This window comes from Odocoileus virginianus, chromosome 5 (assembly GCF_023699985.2).
Source record: "Odocoileus virginianus isolate 20LAN1187 ecotype Illinois chromosome 5, Ovbor_1.2, whole genome shotgun sequence".
Lineage (NCBI taxonomy): Eukaryota > Metazoa > Chordata > Mammalia > Artiodactyla > Cervidae > Odocoileus > Odocoileus virginianus.
In genome coordinates this window covers 11519106-11536056 of record NC_069678.1, presented here as the reverse complement: position 1 = coordinate 11536056, position 16951 = coordinate 11519106, and the positions used below count along the sequence as shown (strand labels likewise).

Below are 16951 nucleotides of genomic sequence, written 5' to 3'. Positions count from 1 at the left end.
TGTGTAGTGTCTCCCTTGCCCTAAGGATGGGAAATATGTGACCTCTTGATCTCTTAACAGGGTTTAGCCCCTCTCTGTTCCTGCCATAAAAGTGTCCAGTGTCCGGTTATCCACCCTATTCCTGTTGTTGTTTCTTATATCGAAGTACAGATCTCAAAATGTAGACAGGAGTCTGGTCATAAATATGTAGCCCGGAGCCCATCTGTCTCTTGCCTCAGGAAATGTAGACAGGGGGCTGGTAGTAAATGTCCAGCCTGGAGCCCATCTTTTTCTCGCCCCCGGAAGTGTGAACAGGAGGCCAGTTGTAAATGTCTAGCCTGGAGTCCATCCATTTCCCGCCTCAACTTAATCTCATCAGGCCTCAACTTCCTCATCTTTGAATGGGGATAATAATAGGACTCACCACATAGGGTTGTTATGAGGCTAAAGGAATTCAATACTGTAAAGCGTGGAGAAGAGTGCCTGGAGCCTGGTAAGTAATGTACATGCATTTGTTAAATAAAATACCTACAAAGCCCGTAGACGCTCCTGGTTGACAGGAGGCCATCGGACAGTGCCAACTGACACTGGTTTGGAGGGTTTGGTGTGCTCTGCAGAGCCCATTGAAGAAAACCAGCGAGTGTGTGGTGCCTTTCGGAAAGACCATCAGCCGTTTTGGTTCATGGGCAGCATGGATGCCTGCAGGGTGAACGTGAGCTCTCTGCCACAGTGAAGGCCCCACCCGCTGTGCTTTCCAGTCTTCCTTGAAGCATTAATAGTTGTTACTCTAATAGCTGGTCAAGTAAGTTGGAGAAACAACATTTCAAGGTTGACTGGCTTTTCTTTCTTTGGAAATTCTCGAACATTTAATATTCAGATGAATCTAGTGAATCTCCATGAGGCATTTCCCAAACGTGGGCCACTGGACCCCTTCTCATGGCACTTTCTACAGAACTAGGGTCTTACAGAACCCACTTCAGAGCAAGTCTAGAAGCCTGGGGCTTCCATAAAGGTGAGAGAGTGGAGGATAGATGACCTGAGATGGAGTATCAGGTCCTATCTGCCTGACCTCAGAACAATCTAGAAAATATAGCTGCTGCTGTTGCTGTACAGACATACACCAGACGTCATAAAGAATTACAGACAGACCCACTCCTGTCACTTTCAGGGCTGGGGCTAGCCTTGAATGGGGGCACCCAAGCACCCCATCCCTAGCATGCCCCCTCCCCCAACTCCCCCGACTCATCAGTACCCTGAGGACTCATGTGGACACCTTAGCACTCAGGTCCAGGCTCCATCCAATCCCCCTCTCAACTGCCCCTTGGCAACCTCTCAGGCCTAGGGCCGCATCTATAAGCAGCCGTGGCCTGCCTGCCAGAGGACGGATGGGGAAGAGGCAGTGAGGGCACTAGAAGCCAGCTCAGATAGTGAATTCAGATGCCTGGACATCTGAGGGGTGGTTTACAAGGTGGGGGTGGATGGGGCACTTGGCATCTGTGGGCTCCTATCTCCGTGGGATGTGGTGTGACCAGAGGAGGCATGGGGCATGGCCTCTATTTGGGGTGGCCCAGAGCAGGAGCTGGCGGGAGTCTAGGTGCAGGGCGACACCAGGTGTGGGCACTGACAGACAGTGTCACAGGATCTGAGCTGCAGGTGGGCTCTTCCTCTGCTCCCATCACTAAGCTGAGTCCCTCCATAGCCTTGTCCTTGGTAACATCTGGTGACTTCTAAGCTCCCAGCTGGGCAGACACTTGCATCCTAATCTCCGCTGTAACCCAGGGGGCCCAACTCTGCACCTGGCACCCTGTGGCCGCATCTCCAGTGACTTCGCCACCAGCTGTCACCCATGCCCCCTACCCCCCAGGAATGGAGGAAACAGTGGAGCTCAATTCATGCTATGAATTGTGGGAGGAGGGCTGCTTCTTCCCACAGGAAGCCCGGGCCTCTGCCCACAGTGCGCGCTCAGGGCAGGCTGCTGACTAACAAGGCTTTCAAGGCCTGCAGTGTTAACGTGCCTAAGAGGTGGGCCTTGAGATAAGTGCCTTTGTTAATTTTTGAACATGAGAAATATTTTTCACAGGGCAGTTTAGTCAGAAGAGCTATGGAACAGGTAATGAAATTGGCCTTGTGAGAGGAGCCCGGGTATTAACACTGTTCAGTAGGTCTTGTTCACAGTGTCCTAGTTGGGGGGGAGGCTCCTAGGGGCCTCAAAGCTCTGTGTGGAAAATTACAGAGCAGCCAAGGCTCATGGATTGTGTTCCCTCCAAGAATGGCCATGCTTAAAGCATCCCTACGAGCCTCAACTAGTGGCTTCCCCCAGGCCAGTTCTTATTAAAAAAACACTTTATTGGGTTTTCAAAATTACCAAAGCTTGTTTTAACACAGAAGAACGTCATAATTATTAAAGGGAGAAAAGATCAATAGTTTCCCTGACTCCCACCCCCTTACCTTCTTGGAAGTGTTAGCATTAACAATTAGGCAATTAATTCGAGGGCTTTTACCATGTTTTTGTGTGTGTGTCCATGTCCAAAAATATATCAATAAGTATTAAAGAATAGACTATAGGGGAATTGTTGTTTTCATATGTTGATATTCACTTTTTTTTAAAAAGAGGAATCACATTCACTCATTATGCTGCAATTTTCTCTTTTGACTTAATATCACAAACATTTTCTAAAGTCCATACAAATAGATCCACTTCATTAAAAAAAAAAACAAACCAGCTACATAATGTTGCACAGTGTGAGTATCATAATTCATTCAGCTGTTTCTCTGTTGTATATTCAGGCCGTTTCCAGGTTTGGTTTCTAATTATTAGTATGTCTAATAGCAGTTCTTATTAGCAGTTTTCTTATAAATATTCTTTAGTTTCTCTATCTTGCACACATGTTGCAAAAGACTATTTTACCTTGGGAGAATTATAGAAATGGTGGACAATGAAAATGGTTTTCTTTACCATCACACTGATAGAGTTTTGAAACCTTAACTTGTCACACTTTCAGAATATTTGCCCCCAGTCACACATTCATTTGGACAGCCTGCATCTGCTGAGCTCTGGCGTGGCCTGGGGGTGGGACAGTCCTCAAGAAGACAGTCTGTCCTCCAAGAGCCATGTGTCAGCATAAGTGCCGGTGTAGACAGGCAGATAGACCAGAGCATCTGTGAGGCAGCTCGCTGGGAGGGCTAGAGAATTAACAGAAGACAATGTGGACTCTGGGTTCAGATCCCGCCACTACCACTCACTTGATATTGTGGCCTTGGGGCAGTTGGCTCATCTGTAAACTGGGGAAGCTAGTAGGACTTCCTTATTTATTGATGGTGGCACTGGGTCTTCGTTGCTGTGCTTGGGTTTTCACTACCACTCACTTGATATTGTGGCCTTGGGGCAGTTGGCTCATCTGTAAACTAGGGAAGACTAGTAGGACTTCCTTATTTATTGATGGTGGCACTGGGTCTTCGTTGCTGTGCTTGGGCGTTCTCTGGTTGCAGGACTCACTGCAGTGGTTTCTCTTATTGCAGAGCACAGGCTCTAGACATGCTGGTTTCAGTGGTTGCAGCTCACAGCCTTAGTTGCCCCATAGCAAGTGAAATCTTCTAGGACCAGGGATCAAAGCCATGTCCCCTGCATTGGCAGGGAGATTCTTAACCACTGGACCAGCGGGGAAGTCTCAGACTTTTCTCATGGGGCTGTTGTGAGGACAAAGAGGGTTAATGTAAAGAAAAGTACTTTGGACCAAGCCAGCTAGTCAGAAGCCCCAAGGGGCTGCAGTTGCTGTTTGCAGCAGCCTGCCTCTCTGTGGGGAGACTGGGAAAGCTCCTGTGAGTGTGGACATTTCATTTGGTTCTTGAAGATGAGCTGAAGGGCATTTTTGTCTGTTGGGGAAAAGAAGCACTCCCCACCCACCACTAACACATGGTCCTGACCTGGTTCCTGCACCCCAGGTGGTTGAAGGATTCAGAAACCTCTTCATTTGCAGTTATGAAAACGCCCTCTGAGCCAGGGTTAGAGAGTTTCTCCCCAGTTGTAAACAGGTTCACATTACAGTGGAGCTGCGTCTGGCAGCCCCAGTGATCATGCTGTTATTCCCAAAACATTCAGTAGGATCGGTTCATGTGTCAAAACGAAATGGAAACTTATCAGAAACTTCCTGGTGAGAAAACGATTCTTCTCACCCCCGACTTAGCAGACACTCAGAAACCTTCTAACTCCCCAATCTGCTAAGGCAGGTAGAGACCCAGAAATACCCCCCAACCTGGTCTGAGTGGGCAAGCACCTGGGGTCCGCCCCTCACATAGCCCAGAACCAGGATATAGTGGTCAAGATTATAGCCTTTGGGACCTGTCTTCCTGGCTCTAGAGCCTATATGTGCTCCTTATTAACTGTATGCGTGCATGCTTAGTTGCTTAAGTTGTGTCCAACTCTTTGCAGACCCTATGGACTATAGCCTGCTGGCCTCCTCTGTCCTCTTGCCTGGGGATTTCCAGGCAAGAATACTGAGTGGGTTGCCATGCCCTCCTCCAGGGGATCTTCCCCACAGAGAGCAAACCCACATCTCCTGGGTCTCCTACATTGCAGGCAGATTCTTTACCCACTGAGCCTACGGGAAAGCCCCTATTAACTGTTTGGCGTTCAACAAATTACTTAATCTCTTTTAGCCTCAATTTCCCTTTCTGTGTAATCGGAATAGTAATACCTATCCCAGAGCCCTATTAAAGATTCAGGCATGATCTCACTCAGATCATGCCTGTAAAACATACAGCATAGGGCTTGGTACACAATGAGGCTGCAATATCTGATGTCTGGTATTATGGTTGTCGATGGAGATGGCCACCCTGCCTCTCCCCACCTCCCCTGAAATTGGGGTTAGCACACCAGACGTTCTGACCATCCTTCCCAGATGCTATTTGAGAACTGGTTCTGTGATGGCATAGGGCACATGGACTGGGAGATTCCCAAGGGAGGCACCTAACCCTGCCTGGGTTGGGAAGAGGCCAGCTAAGATGTGTGGAAAAGATGCTTGATCTGGGCTTTCAAGAATGAGAAGGAAGGATTTCTCTGGTGATCCAGTGAAGACTCTGTGCTCCCAATACCGTGGGCCCGGGTTCTATCCCTGGTCAGGGAACTAGATCCCACATGCTATAACTAACAGTTCGCATTCCACAACTGAAGATTCCACATGCTGCAACTAAAAAAAAACTCCTGCATGTCACAATGAAGATTGAAGATCCCACATGTGGCAACTAAGACCCGGTGCAGCCAAATAAATAAATATTTTTTAAAAGTTATATTTAAAAAAGAATGAGAAGGAGCTCCCTGGTGAAGAGGTTGAGAAGAGAGAACAGCTTGTACAGAACTTCCAGGAACAGAAGTTTGAAGATCACGAGTAACTTGGTTTGGCTGGAACGAGATGCTGGGTTTGTGGTGGGCAATAGTTGGGACCTTGTGGGGAAGGGCCCTTTTGCCAAGTACAACTGGGAGGTTGAACTTGATTCTGAATACTCTGGGGAGCCATTGAAAGGCTCCAAGAAGAGAAATAACAGACTTTGGTTTGCATTTTAGACCATTTGCTCTGGTAGTAGGCTGGAGGATGGATGGGGCAGGCCATGGCCAATCTAACCCAAGCATTATCTAGGGTTATCTTGTCCTTACTGCTTCTAATTGAATTGGACATGAACTCCCACCCCAAACAAGGAGGGGACCAGTGTCTCTCCACAGGTCTCTGGGGATTCTTAGGAACTTTCGTTTCTCTCACCAACTCCTTTGATACCACACTCCTTGCTTCTGCTGAATTTTTCAGTTTCATCCTGCACATACTGACCCCTGTAGGCATTGAGTCGCCTCCTGGTTGGTCCTTTCATTCCTACAGGACCCATGATCAAGGTCAGATGTCTCTGTGGGTAGGGGGGAAGGGGCAGGGCCTGATGCTGCTGGTGGCACAAACACCATGGCATTGAACTTTGTGTAGCGTTGTATTTGAAGTCTCATGACTGTTGCCGCTTCAGTGGGGAGTGCTTCTCAGTGAGCGCTATTCTCCCTGCTGGCTCAGGACTGGTCCCAAGGAAATGAACGCAATAGTCTTACTTCCACAGAGACCAATGTGGACTGCTAATCACAGGGTGGGTTTTCCAAGGTGGTGCAGACCTAGCCTGTTTCCATTGTGTATTGATTCTGTGGTCAGTGAAGGTTCTTGTGAGAAATGAATATTTCAAACAGTGGGCCTGAGTTTTCTTTAGAATAAAATAAACTAAAGCTCAAACTGCTAGTCCCCAACACAGAGGGTCCTCCTTGGTGGATGGGCAGGCGAAAGGCACATGGAATGCAGGGCCCTGGGCAGTTGATTTAACCTTTCCAGGTTAGTGTCTCCATCTGTAAAATGGGTATAATATTACTTCTTTACAGGAAGATTGTGAAGTTGCAATGAGGTAGTGTGTGCAAAATCACTTGACTTGGCCTGTAGTTGGCCTTTGGGGTAATTTGGACACATGAGGACACTACTGTGAACTGAGTTGTATCCCCTTCAAAATCCATATGTTGAAGCAGTAACCCTCAATGTAACTATATTTGGAGAAAGTGTCTTCAGGAGGTATAACAGTAGCCCGATCCTATAGGACTGTGGCCTTATAAGAAGAGAGATCTCTCTTGCACACGCTCTCTCTGCCATGTGAGAACACATGGAGAGACTGTCTACAAGTCAGGAAGAGAGCCCTCACCAGAACCCAGCTATGCTGACTACTTGGATCTCAGACTTCCAGCCCCCAGAACTGTGAGAAATGGACAATTCTGTTGCTTAAGCCATCCAGTCTGTGGTAGTTTATTATGGCGGCCCAAGCTGACTGATACAGACATGTATTTACCCTGTGTGCAGTCTGTCTTCAGAAAGTGGTGATGGTGTGCACATGGCCCTGAGGAGGGTGGTCTTGGGGTCTCTCTGCCCCTCCAGCAGCTCCTACCCCAGCCTCCCAGCTCCCAGTGATCTGGGCCCTGCCACCTACTTGGCCTCATCCGGTACCATCCCTCTCAGTCGTTTCCCAGATTGGCCTTCATTTTTTCATTTCGCAAACTCTCTTGGCTCTGTTCTGCCTTGGGCCTTTGCACATGCTGTCCCCTCTGCCTACAGAGCTTACCTGTGCAGGGTTTACCTTTCATTCAGAGGTTCAGTCCTCGGAGAGCTCTGCCTGGACTATCTGCCCAACACAGCACCACTTCTACCCAGACTGTTCTTGTTTCTTCCAAGCAGGCATCATGTACTGAAGTGAAATGATTTACCTGTTTCTTATCTGTGTTTCTCCACTAGAACATAAGCTCCACGAGGACAGAGGTCTTGTTTACTTAGTCTTGCTGTGTTCCCAGAGCTTAACATGGTGACTGTCGCATAATAGGGACTCAGCCCATATGGAATGAAAGAAGTCTGAAACAAATCAATGGATCTGGGAAAAACTCCATGCCTGTGCATCTACCATCTCTTGCAGTAGACCCAAAGCACCTTGATATCCAGTACCACACGTTATTCCTCATTGTAACTAGAGGTCATCTGGTCCCGCCAAAGGTTTTCCAACTGAAGGGTTATATGGAGGGGTATGGGCCACCACACAGAGCTAGGTGGAGAAAGAGGTGAATGAATTGGCCTTTGAATGCTCTTTCCTACCCTTTCAACCAGAAGAGTTGTGAGTTTATGTTTCCCATATTGGGCTTTTATGAAAAATCTTCTTGGAAAAAAGTAGCTCCACAGCTAGGAGAAGAGGGAAAACCCCAAATTGGATCCAACCCTTCATGTTACAGATGAAGAATTTGAGGACCAGAGAGGGAAAGGGCCTTGCCTACGCACAGATGGTCAGTGGCAGAACACTCTATCCCCAGTGGTGCTGTGGTCAGGCACCATTCTTGTTAACAGTTTTTGTTATGTGAGTGAAAAATACTGGCTTTCTCAAATGCTATAATTTGGCTTTCACTGTCTAAGAAATGGGGATAAGAAAGGGCTTATAGGGGACTTCTCTGGTGGTTCAATGTTTAAGAATCCACCTTGAATGCAGAGGACATGAGTTCAGTCCCTGGCTGGGGAACTAAGATCCCACATGCATGCACGCTGAGTCACTTCAGTCATGTCCAACTCTTTGTGACTGTATGGGCTGTAGCCTGTTAGGCTCCTCTGTCCATGGGATTCTCCAGGCAAGAATACTGGAGTGGGTTACCATGCCCTTCTCCAGGGAATCTTCCTGACCCAGGAATCTAACCCATGCCTCCTGTGTCTCCTGCATTACAGGCTGATTCTTTACCAATAGACCCACCTAGGAAGACTAAGATTCCACATGGGGTACAGAAACAGCCTGTGTGCCACAATTAGAGAGTCTGTGAAGTGAAAAGTGAAAGTCATTCAGTCGTGTCCAACTCTTTGCAACCCCATGGGCTGTAGCCCGCCAGGCTCCTCTGTCCATGGGATTCTCCAGGCCAGAATACTGGAGTGGGTAGCTGTTCCCTTCTCCAGGGGATCTTCCCAACCCAGGGATTGAACCCAGGTCTCCCGCTTTGCAGGCGGATTCTTTACTGTCTGAGCCACCAGGAAAGTCCAAGAACACTGGAGTGGGTAGCCTATCCCTTTTCCAGGGGATCATTCTGACCCAGGAATTGAACCAGGATCTCCCGCATTGCAGGTGGATTCTTTGGTGCACCACAACAAAAGATCTCACGTGACACAACAAGATCCTGTGTGCCTCAACTAGGACCTAATACAGCTGAATAAATAAAGATTTACAAAAGACAAGTATAATTACCAAAAAAAGAAAAAGAAAGAAAGGGCTTATGGTCATTACTGACAGTCCCAAAGAAACTTCAGGCTCAAAAGTCCCTGTGGGGTCTCATGCCCACTGCAGGAGGCCAACAGTGAACTCTGCCAGGGACACTCAGGAGAACCCTGGCCAGGCCAAAGAGTCACCAAAGGACATTACACATGAGCCAGTAAGTCACAGCAGTTTCTGAAGGAGAAGGTTTCTTCTTAGAAAGACACAGAGCTGGTGAGCATGGACCCTGACCCTCTGAGAGCCTTGATGGTAGAATGATGGACTTTTGTGACAGTCCCCTTACTTGCTGACTTCTTTTCTACCTTCCCTTCTTTTCCTTCCTCCTTTTCTTCAGTCACTTCCACAGAGCATTTGCTGCCTGGAAATTTATGTTAACCATTACTGCAAACCCAGGCATTCATTTCATCACTGGCAATCAGCTCGTGTCCTTGGGGAAACCTAATTAGGTATTACAGGACTTTTGATGTCGTTTCCATGGAAACCTCCATAGTAATGGTGTACATGCAGAATATATGCTCCAGGGAGTTTGGAAAAAATACATATATATTATTACTAGATTTTAAGAAAATCTTTAATTTTTTTCCTCTTGCTTTTTTCCTGCATATATATTTTTTAAATCATGGAAATTTTCCCTGGAGTTTTTCTCCCTCAGAGAAAACAGTAGAGAATACAAAGGGCCTTTCCCATCTTCTCTCCTTTAATTAAAAAAAAATTCATAGTTGTACAAAAATGAAAGTTTTTTTGGATTGGTCAGAAAATGTCTAAGCAGGATCTCCCCTAACAGCTGAGAACATTTTGAGAAAAGATATTGCTTAAATAACTTGAAAGGCTTCAAGTCTTTCAAAATAGAATGGGGAAATGAGCAAATTCAATGAATCTATTCCAGACGTATTTACACTAAAAAATTAAAGGCAGGTCACCCGGTGCAGTTTCCTCTGTTAGGTTGATAGTGGGGGCTTCAGGACATCTCCTTGTCTCCCTGTCAAGACAGCCTGTTCCCAGCCCTGCAGCTAGAAATTGTACGTGAACTGACCTCTCCTGGGTGACCAGATGGCCCTTCAGAGTTGACTCCCATGCAGAGCTAGTGAATCATATGATTGCTCTATGAGAAACTCCAGTGAGGGAAGAGTGCAGACCTGGTCTGACTGAGGTGGGGATGCACATGGAAGGTGCAGAGAGAGAGCCTGTTAAGCACCCATGTGCCACAGCTAAATTCAAAGGTTCTGGAGAACCCGTCAATTACGGAACTGTTTTCTTTGACACCTCTAATTGACCACTCAAGGATGCAATGTCCACAATGACCTCTTTGGGAGCTGCCAGCAGATCAATTTACCCCCCAAATTTACCTAGAAGATTCACCAATCCCAATCCCTGCAGTTTTTCACTTCCACACCCAATAAATTCTGTTTTGCCTTTGTTCCTTGATTCAGTCTACCAGTTGACTTCCACACATATGAGAAACACGTTGCATGCAAAATAACTCAACTGCTTGCAAATTAATTTTTAAAATGCTTTGAGCTTTCTTTGATATATGAAATGATTTGTCCCCTAGGTGGGGTAGGGGTCAGGGAAGCTGGCATGGCCCTTGATCATGATCCCCTCTTCATCCAGTTGCCCAGTTATTGAGATAGACTGGCCAGCCCTGTCTGATTAACCATGCTGGCTGGGAGGGTGGGAGTGGAAGTTCCTTCTACGGGCTGTGGCCTGAGAAGCTGAAAGGGAAATGTTGGACATGGCAGGCAAATCACCCAACTTCTAACATATGTGTTAAGTGAAGGCGTAAGTTAGATTTGCTTATGTATTAGTTTTGTTGTATGATGAAGCACACTCCATATTAATGACTTAATAATCATTTAGCTCACAACTGTGTGGGTCAGCAGTCGGGGCAGGGGTCAGCAGTCGGGGCAGGGCTCAGCATGGTAGTTCTGCTGCTGCCCTCACCTGGGGAGAGCTTCTGTTATGCAGCTTGTCAAGAAAAACCTCACTCTTATATCTGGCAGCTGTGTTGACATAGGTTGGAGTGACAGGGAATGTGGGGCCCAGTATTACAGCAAACCCTGCCGCACTGACCTTCTTCAAAGGTCACATTCTATGTCATATTCTCTAATACCCCACTGGCCAAAGCCAGGCAAATGGCCAGCTTCAGATTCAAGGGCTTGAGAAATGGACTGTACTTCTTGCTGGAAAGAGAAGCAAAGTCACACATGAAGCAGCAGACAAAAGGAATGGGATGAATCAGTGGTGTTGTGGTAGCACAACACCAGGTTTGTCTAATACAGGCCTTCCAAGCACTACTAAATCCCTGCCTTGCCCAAGAAACTTTCCACAATGGCCCCTTATCATGTCTCTTGTATGCTGGAGTTACTTGAGATCATGAGCTGATTCATGGGACATGTGTCTGATTCATATTTATATCACCACAGTTTTCTCACCTAGTTGATTCTAAAAAGAATCTTAAAAGAATTGAGGTATAACTGACAAATAAAATAGTATATATTTAAAGTGTACAATGAGGTGATTTGATATAAGTATACATTGTGAAGTGATTACCGCAGTCAAGTTAATTAACACATCTACTACCTCACATTGTTACCTTTTTTAAATTTAAGAACACTTAAGATCTTTTCTCTTAGCAAATTTCAAGTACTAGTTGGTTCTTCCTAATTATTTTATTGAATTGAGGTGAGTTGAATTGAATTGGTTCTCCTTTCTTTCTAATTACAAGCTCCTTGAAGGCAAGTTTGGAATTGCTCTGTCACATAAAATCTCCCTCCCAAAGCTCTTGGAATTATACCAACTGGCTGAAAAATCCCACAGGCTCTTAGAACCAGTTAAGTGGCAGAGAATCAAGTCTGGAGCCAGCTCTGTTCAGGATAGTATCTGGGGTAAGAGCAGGACTTGCAGATGACCCCAGGTCCTGGCACCAAAGCGTTCCATTTTCAGGCTGGCCAAACCCCAAAGGAGTGGAATCACTGTTGGAGGCTAAGAAGGCAGTAAGACTCAGCAGTTTGGAGAATGTGGCATTTCCTCCTCACTCAGGAGAAACCTGGGCAAGGTCAGGAAGGAAGAATGTTTGTCACAGAGCTGAGTCTTCTGCTCTGTGACAGGTGAGAGCAGACTTGCCCCCTGTCCCCCACAGGGCCCCCTGGCACCCCATGCCAGATCCTGTCCATGTCACATCAGAACTCTTCCAGAATTTATCAGGGTGACCAATCAGACTGCTCTGGAACTAGGTCTGGGTGACTGAGACCTAACAAGAGGGAAGGACAGTCCTATGCCAGAGTCACCCTCCCCTCTCTGATCCAGCACTGCTCCAGTACTTTCTAGGGCTTGGAGATCACCTGGGACACTTTATTCCAGATTGGACCACCCCCTGGGAATAGGAGGGTGTCCTTCTCATGGCGTAAGATAACTTGTCAGGTATTCCATTAGTCACAGGCTTAGCAATGAGTTTTCTACACGAATTTCCATTCTGGGTGGTTAACAAGGGCCACTGTCCACCTGTCCTTTTCTTCACATGACATAGTCATTCACCCACACACCTCTTTATTCAGTAAAATTCTATTGACTGTACCAGGACCATCCTAGCCCTTGGAGAAAGGTGAGATGAGCCAGCCATGAGTCCTGTCCTCAGGGAGCTCATGCGCCTCGAGACCACACATGAGGTCTGCATAGAACAAGGGCTCAGAATAGAGCACAGAAGGACTTCCCTGGTGGTCCAGTGGTGAAGAGTTTGCTTGCCAATGCAGGGGACACAGGTTCGATCCCTCGCCTGGGAAGATTTCCACATGCTGCAGGGCAACAAAGCCCATGTGCCACAACTAACTGAAGCCAGTGTGCCTAGAGCCTGTGATTTGAAACAAGAGAAGCCACTGCAATAAGCCTGCGCACCACAACGAAGAGTAGCCCTCACTTGCTGCAACTAGAGAAAAGCCCATGTGAAGACCCAGTGCAACCAGGAATAAATAATAAATTAAAAATTAAAAAAAAAAAAAAACAGGGCACAGAATAAGGGATCTTCAGAGTGGAAGGTGCTTCAGGGCTCATCCAACCTATCCACCTATTCCTCAGAGGAGGAAATCAAATCCAGGATTGGGGATTCTAGTCACCCAGGGTCAAATAGTCAACAGTAGTTATTTATTCACTATACAAGAATTTACCCAACACCTATATGTGCTAAGAGCTGGGCCGGCACCAGAGATTCCACAGCAGACAAACAAGGCAGATATGGCCCCCCATCCCTTTTTGGGTCACAATCCAGGTTACATTTTGGGATGACCCAAGGAAACTTAAGAAAATTCCCAATGCCAAAGCCTCATGCCTAGAGTTTCAGATTTACTTGGTCTAGGGTAGGCCGGAGTGTGGGTCTTTTAAACAAGCTTTCCAAGTGATTCTCGCAGACAGATCAAGAAACACTGCTCTGGACCGTGTGGGGAGAGGTGGGGAAGAGATAAAAACCAAGTTGTTGTTCAATAGCTAAGTTGTGTCCAACTTTTTGCGACCCCTTGCACTACAGCATTCTAGGCTCCCCTGTCCTTCACTATCTCCTGGAGTTTGCTCAGATTCTTGTCCACTGAGTTGGTGATGCTATCTAACCATCTCATCCTCTGCCGCCCCTTTCTCCTTTTGCCCTCAATCTTTCCCAGCATAAGGGTCTTTTCCAATGAGTTGGCTCTTGGCATCAGGTGGCCCAAGTGTTGGAGCTTCAACTTCAGTCCTTCCAATGAATACTCAGGGTTCCAAGTAAAGATAAATAAATACATAACTGAGACTTGTGACTTGTACGGAATGAACAGGATGCTGAGTGAGGATGTGGCAGGGTGGGGTACTGTTACCTGCTTGAGTCTGAAAGGAAGGAGGCTATACTTGGAGAGCTGTGGTTCCAGGGGTCAGATGGGAGCAGGAACAAGGGTGTCCTCCTATGGGACAGCAAAGGAATCTTCTGGGCCGTACTGCCCACCCTGCTGACTGACAGACCCCTGCATGGAGCCCTGTCTAGCAGAGGCTCTTGATCTTCAGCCTGGACTATATCCCCACGGGCCCACATACATACTGTCTCTCAGTGCCTCACAGGGATTAATAATCCCTCACGTTTTGAGAGTACAGGTGTCCCTTGGTATCCACAGGGGATTGGTTCCAGTAAACTCTGTGGACACCAAAATCCAAGTCCCTTATATAAAATGGTATAGGACTCTCAGCCCTCTGCATCCACAGTTCATCTGTGGGTATCGATGGCCGACTGTAGTTCGTAAAGAATGTTCTCTTGTATTATCTGTATTACTGGATCCTAATGCTAATCCCAAGAGACGGACAGGGTCAAGTTTCATAGTCTTAGGACAGAGATGTGGAAATAGGCATAGAGAGGTGATGGGACTTGCCTGTGATCACACAGCTAGTGTTTGGATGTGTGAGGCTTCAGTCCAGCTCACCAGCCTCCAACTCTACTACTGCATGTTGTCCCCTACCCAAGCTTGTGCCAGGAAACTGAAGCAGAAGCAGGTCATGTGGCAGGCAGGTGGGGACACCAGCCTGGTGCCAGCCCCTTCTCATCAAGCTGGGCAGAACTGCCGGCCTGCCGCCACTTGAACATGGGTGGTGTATACTCTCATTCTTCATCAGGGAATCCAAGGAACCTGCGATCTGCCCAGAGTGAACCCAGTTACTATAGTAACCTGATGCAGTTCTTTCTTATAGGGCAGATGGTTTTCATTTTGTATTTGAAGAGTTTGGCCAGGCAGTCACATTGCCATGGCTCGGCCTGTCGGTGGCAGGTTAGGAGCAGAGGGAATCCTTTGAGCAGCCTCTGCCGCTGCCGCTGCTGCTGTCGCTTCAGTCGTGTCCGACTCTGTGCGACCCCATAGACGGCAGCCCACCAGGCTCCCCCGTCCCTGGGATTCTCCTCTAGTCCCTCTAATTGATGGTGCAAACCCATGTCTGCAAAAACCCCAGCTCAGCTGCACTGGGGAGGGAGGGGGAGTCTCAGCTGGTGCTGGGCTGGGTCCTCTCTCCCTTTTAGAGATCATACCTTTCCAATTACAGCTGCCTGGGCTGAGGTTGGCCCCTTGGCCCCCTTGCTCCCATAGTGCCTTCTATTAATAGTTCCCCTCCACGAGCCTCATCACAGGAGCCATGCTCAGAGCTGTTTCACTGCATCTTGAATGCCCAGCCCCCTGGCAGATAGAGGGACTCCAGCATGTTTGTTGAATGAATGAATGAATGACCTTTTGTAGTTTATGAAGCCCCGTTATACCCGTTATCTCCCCTATTCCACGTCACAGCTCTATGAGTTCCCAGGGCAGGAGGCAGGGTGAACTGTGGTCCAGCAGGGTGAGCGCGCGGCTTGCACAGGCTGCCTCCCCTCCATGCGCACTCCTGCAGCTGCACCTGCCTCTTCACAGCCGGCTGGTACTTGCTCCTTGTGGCAGGCCAAATGGCACAGGCAGACCCTAAAAGCAGGGCAGCCAGGATACCCCTCATCCAAGTCCTATGACCACATTGATTCACCTTGAATTTGTGTCACAGATCCCTTGATGGGCCCTTTTTACCCTCAGAGGCCCCAGGCATGGTGTCACGGTCTTCTTTCCTGCATCCTCAGTTGTTAGGATGGTGGCCTGTCAGGGTGGCAGTGAAGGAAGGAGAAGAGAAAAGTGCTTGGTGACTAACTTCAAAATACAACAATTTTTTAAAAAAATTACCACCACCAACAACAAAAGACAGCAGAAGTTTCCTTTGGCCCCGACTGTAGAGGAAACAGCAGGACAGACAGAGGAAAGGGCCTCTATTTCCCTAAACAACCTGTGAAGTGGAGCAAAGTGATGGGGGGTTGGTGAGGAAGTCTTCGCTCAGCCTTTGACCAGCATGCCTAATCCATGCTGACCCAACCTCTCTGATTCCTGCCATGATGAAGGTTAAATCAAACTTTTCCAGGTTAAATCAAACTTCTGCCTCCCAACCCTGGCCCCAACATTCATTTCTTTCTAAGGCAGCTGAGTTTCTTTCTGGCCACGAATCTTTCCTGGGACTCGTGGGCTGCTCCTCTGGCCAGGTCGTACCAGTGCATGTGGAACACGGGCTCGTGCTAAGCTGGGGGACCCTGCCCCTGCCCCCCACCTTATGGGCCAGCTCAAGCAGCCATACAAAGAATTGCTCTGCGCGGCCCTGGAGCCGGCAGCGTGTGGGGCTGTGTGATGGGCAAACCAAGACAGAGCAAGCTGGAGAGGCAAGGCCCAGCACCAAGAGGGGATGGCGTGGGAGAAACACTTCCATCACTTCTCAGAACTGAGGTGCACGCCTGTCCAGGAGGACCCCAAGTCCAACAGAGGCCCCTGGTCTCAGGCCTCACCCTCTAAGAATCAGGACCTTCGAATGTCCAAACTGGATCTCAGAGCCTCTCATTTTGCAGCGGAGACTGGGGTCATGGAAGGGAAGGACGTGAGGCCCCCTTGCACGGGGAACTCCGCAGTGAGACCTCCTTGAGAACAAGCCAGGGCTTTCCTGGTGTGTGAACCCAGCGCTGAGCCCAGGCTGGGCGCACAGCAGGTGCTCAGCGAAGACTTCTTTCAGCTGCTTTGCCCGTCTTCCCTGCTGCGATAGTGAGAATCTCAGCTTTGTAGAAAGGTGTGGACTGGAAGGGAGCTTAGACATCCCCGAGCCCAACCCTCATTTCCAGAAAGAGACCCCATGGATTAACAATGCTAAAAATAGCAACAATAATACTTACAGAGCTGGTGCTAGGCAGGATTCCCCACACTTCTTATATATTAGCCCACTGCAGCTTCACGGCCACCTCTATGCAGCACGTGTTACTCTCATTGTCCCCAGAGCAGGAAACTGAGGCACAGAGAGGCTCAGGTCACAGAGCTAGTTAGTATAGAGACCAGGATCCAGATCCCGGCAGTCTGGCTCCGGGGCCCTCACCGCTCACACCCCAGCTAGCCCCCGTGAGTTCACTCATTGAGGAAACACAGCCTTTTCATCTGCACATCCCCCTCAGGGCTCAGCTCAGGGCCTGGCAGGGGCCCAGGGAACTGTTCAGTATAAGTGAGCTGTGCGTCTTCTTAGTCATGGCACAGCCAGGGTAGGGGACCCTCGGAGCTGGAAGGAACCCTGGGGAGCAATTTACAGAAACGGAGGCCCAGAGGTTGATGTGTCTTAGCCAGGTCTCCTGACTCCCCCT

The 16951-nt window shown here is 48.2% G+C and overlaps 1 protein-coding gene across 4 annotated transcripts in view; it reads left to right on the top strand.

Moving 5' to 3' along the window:
• The window catches only part of KCNN3 (potassium calcium-activated channel subfamily N member 3), a 169764-nt gene that overhangs the window by 82410 nt on the left and 70403 nt on the right, over nt 1-16951 (top strand). The gene's annotated exons all lie outside the window — the stretch shown is intronic.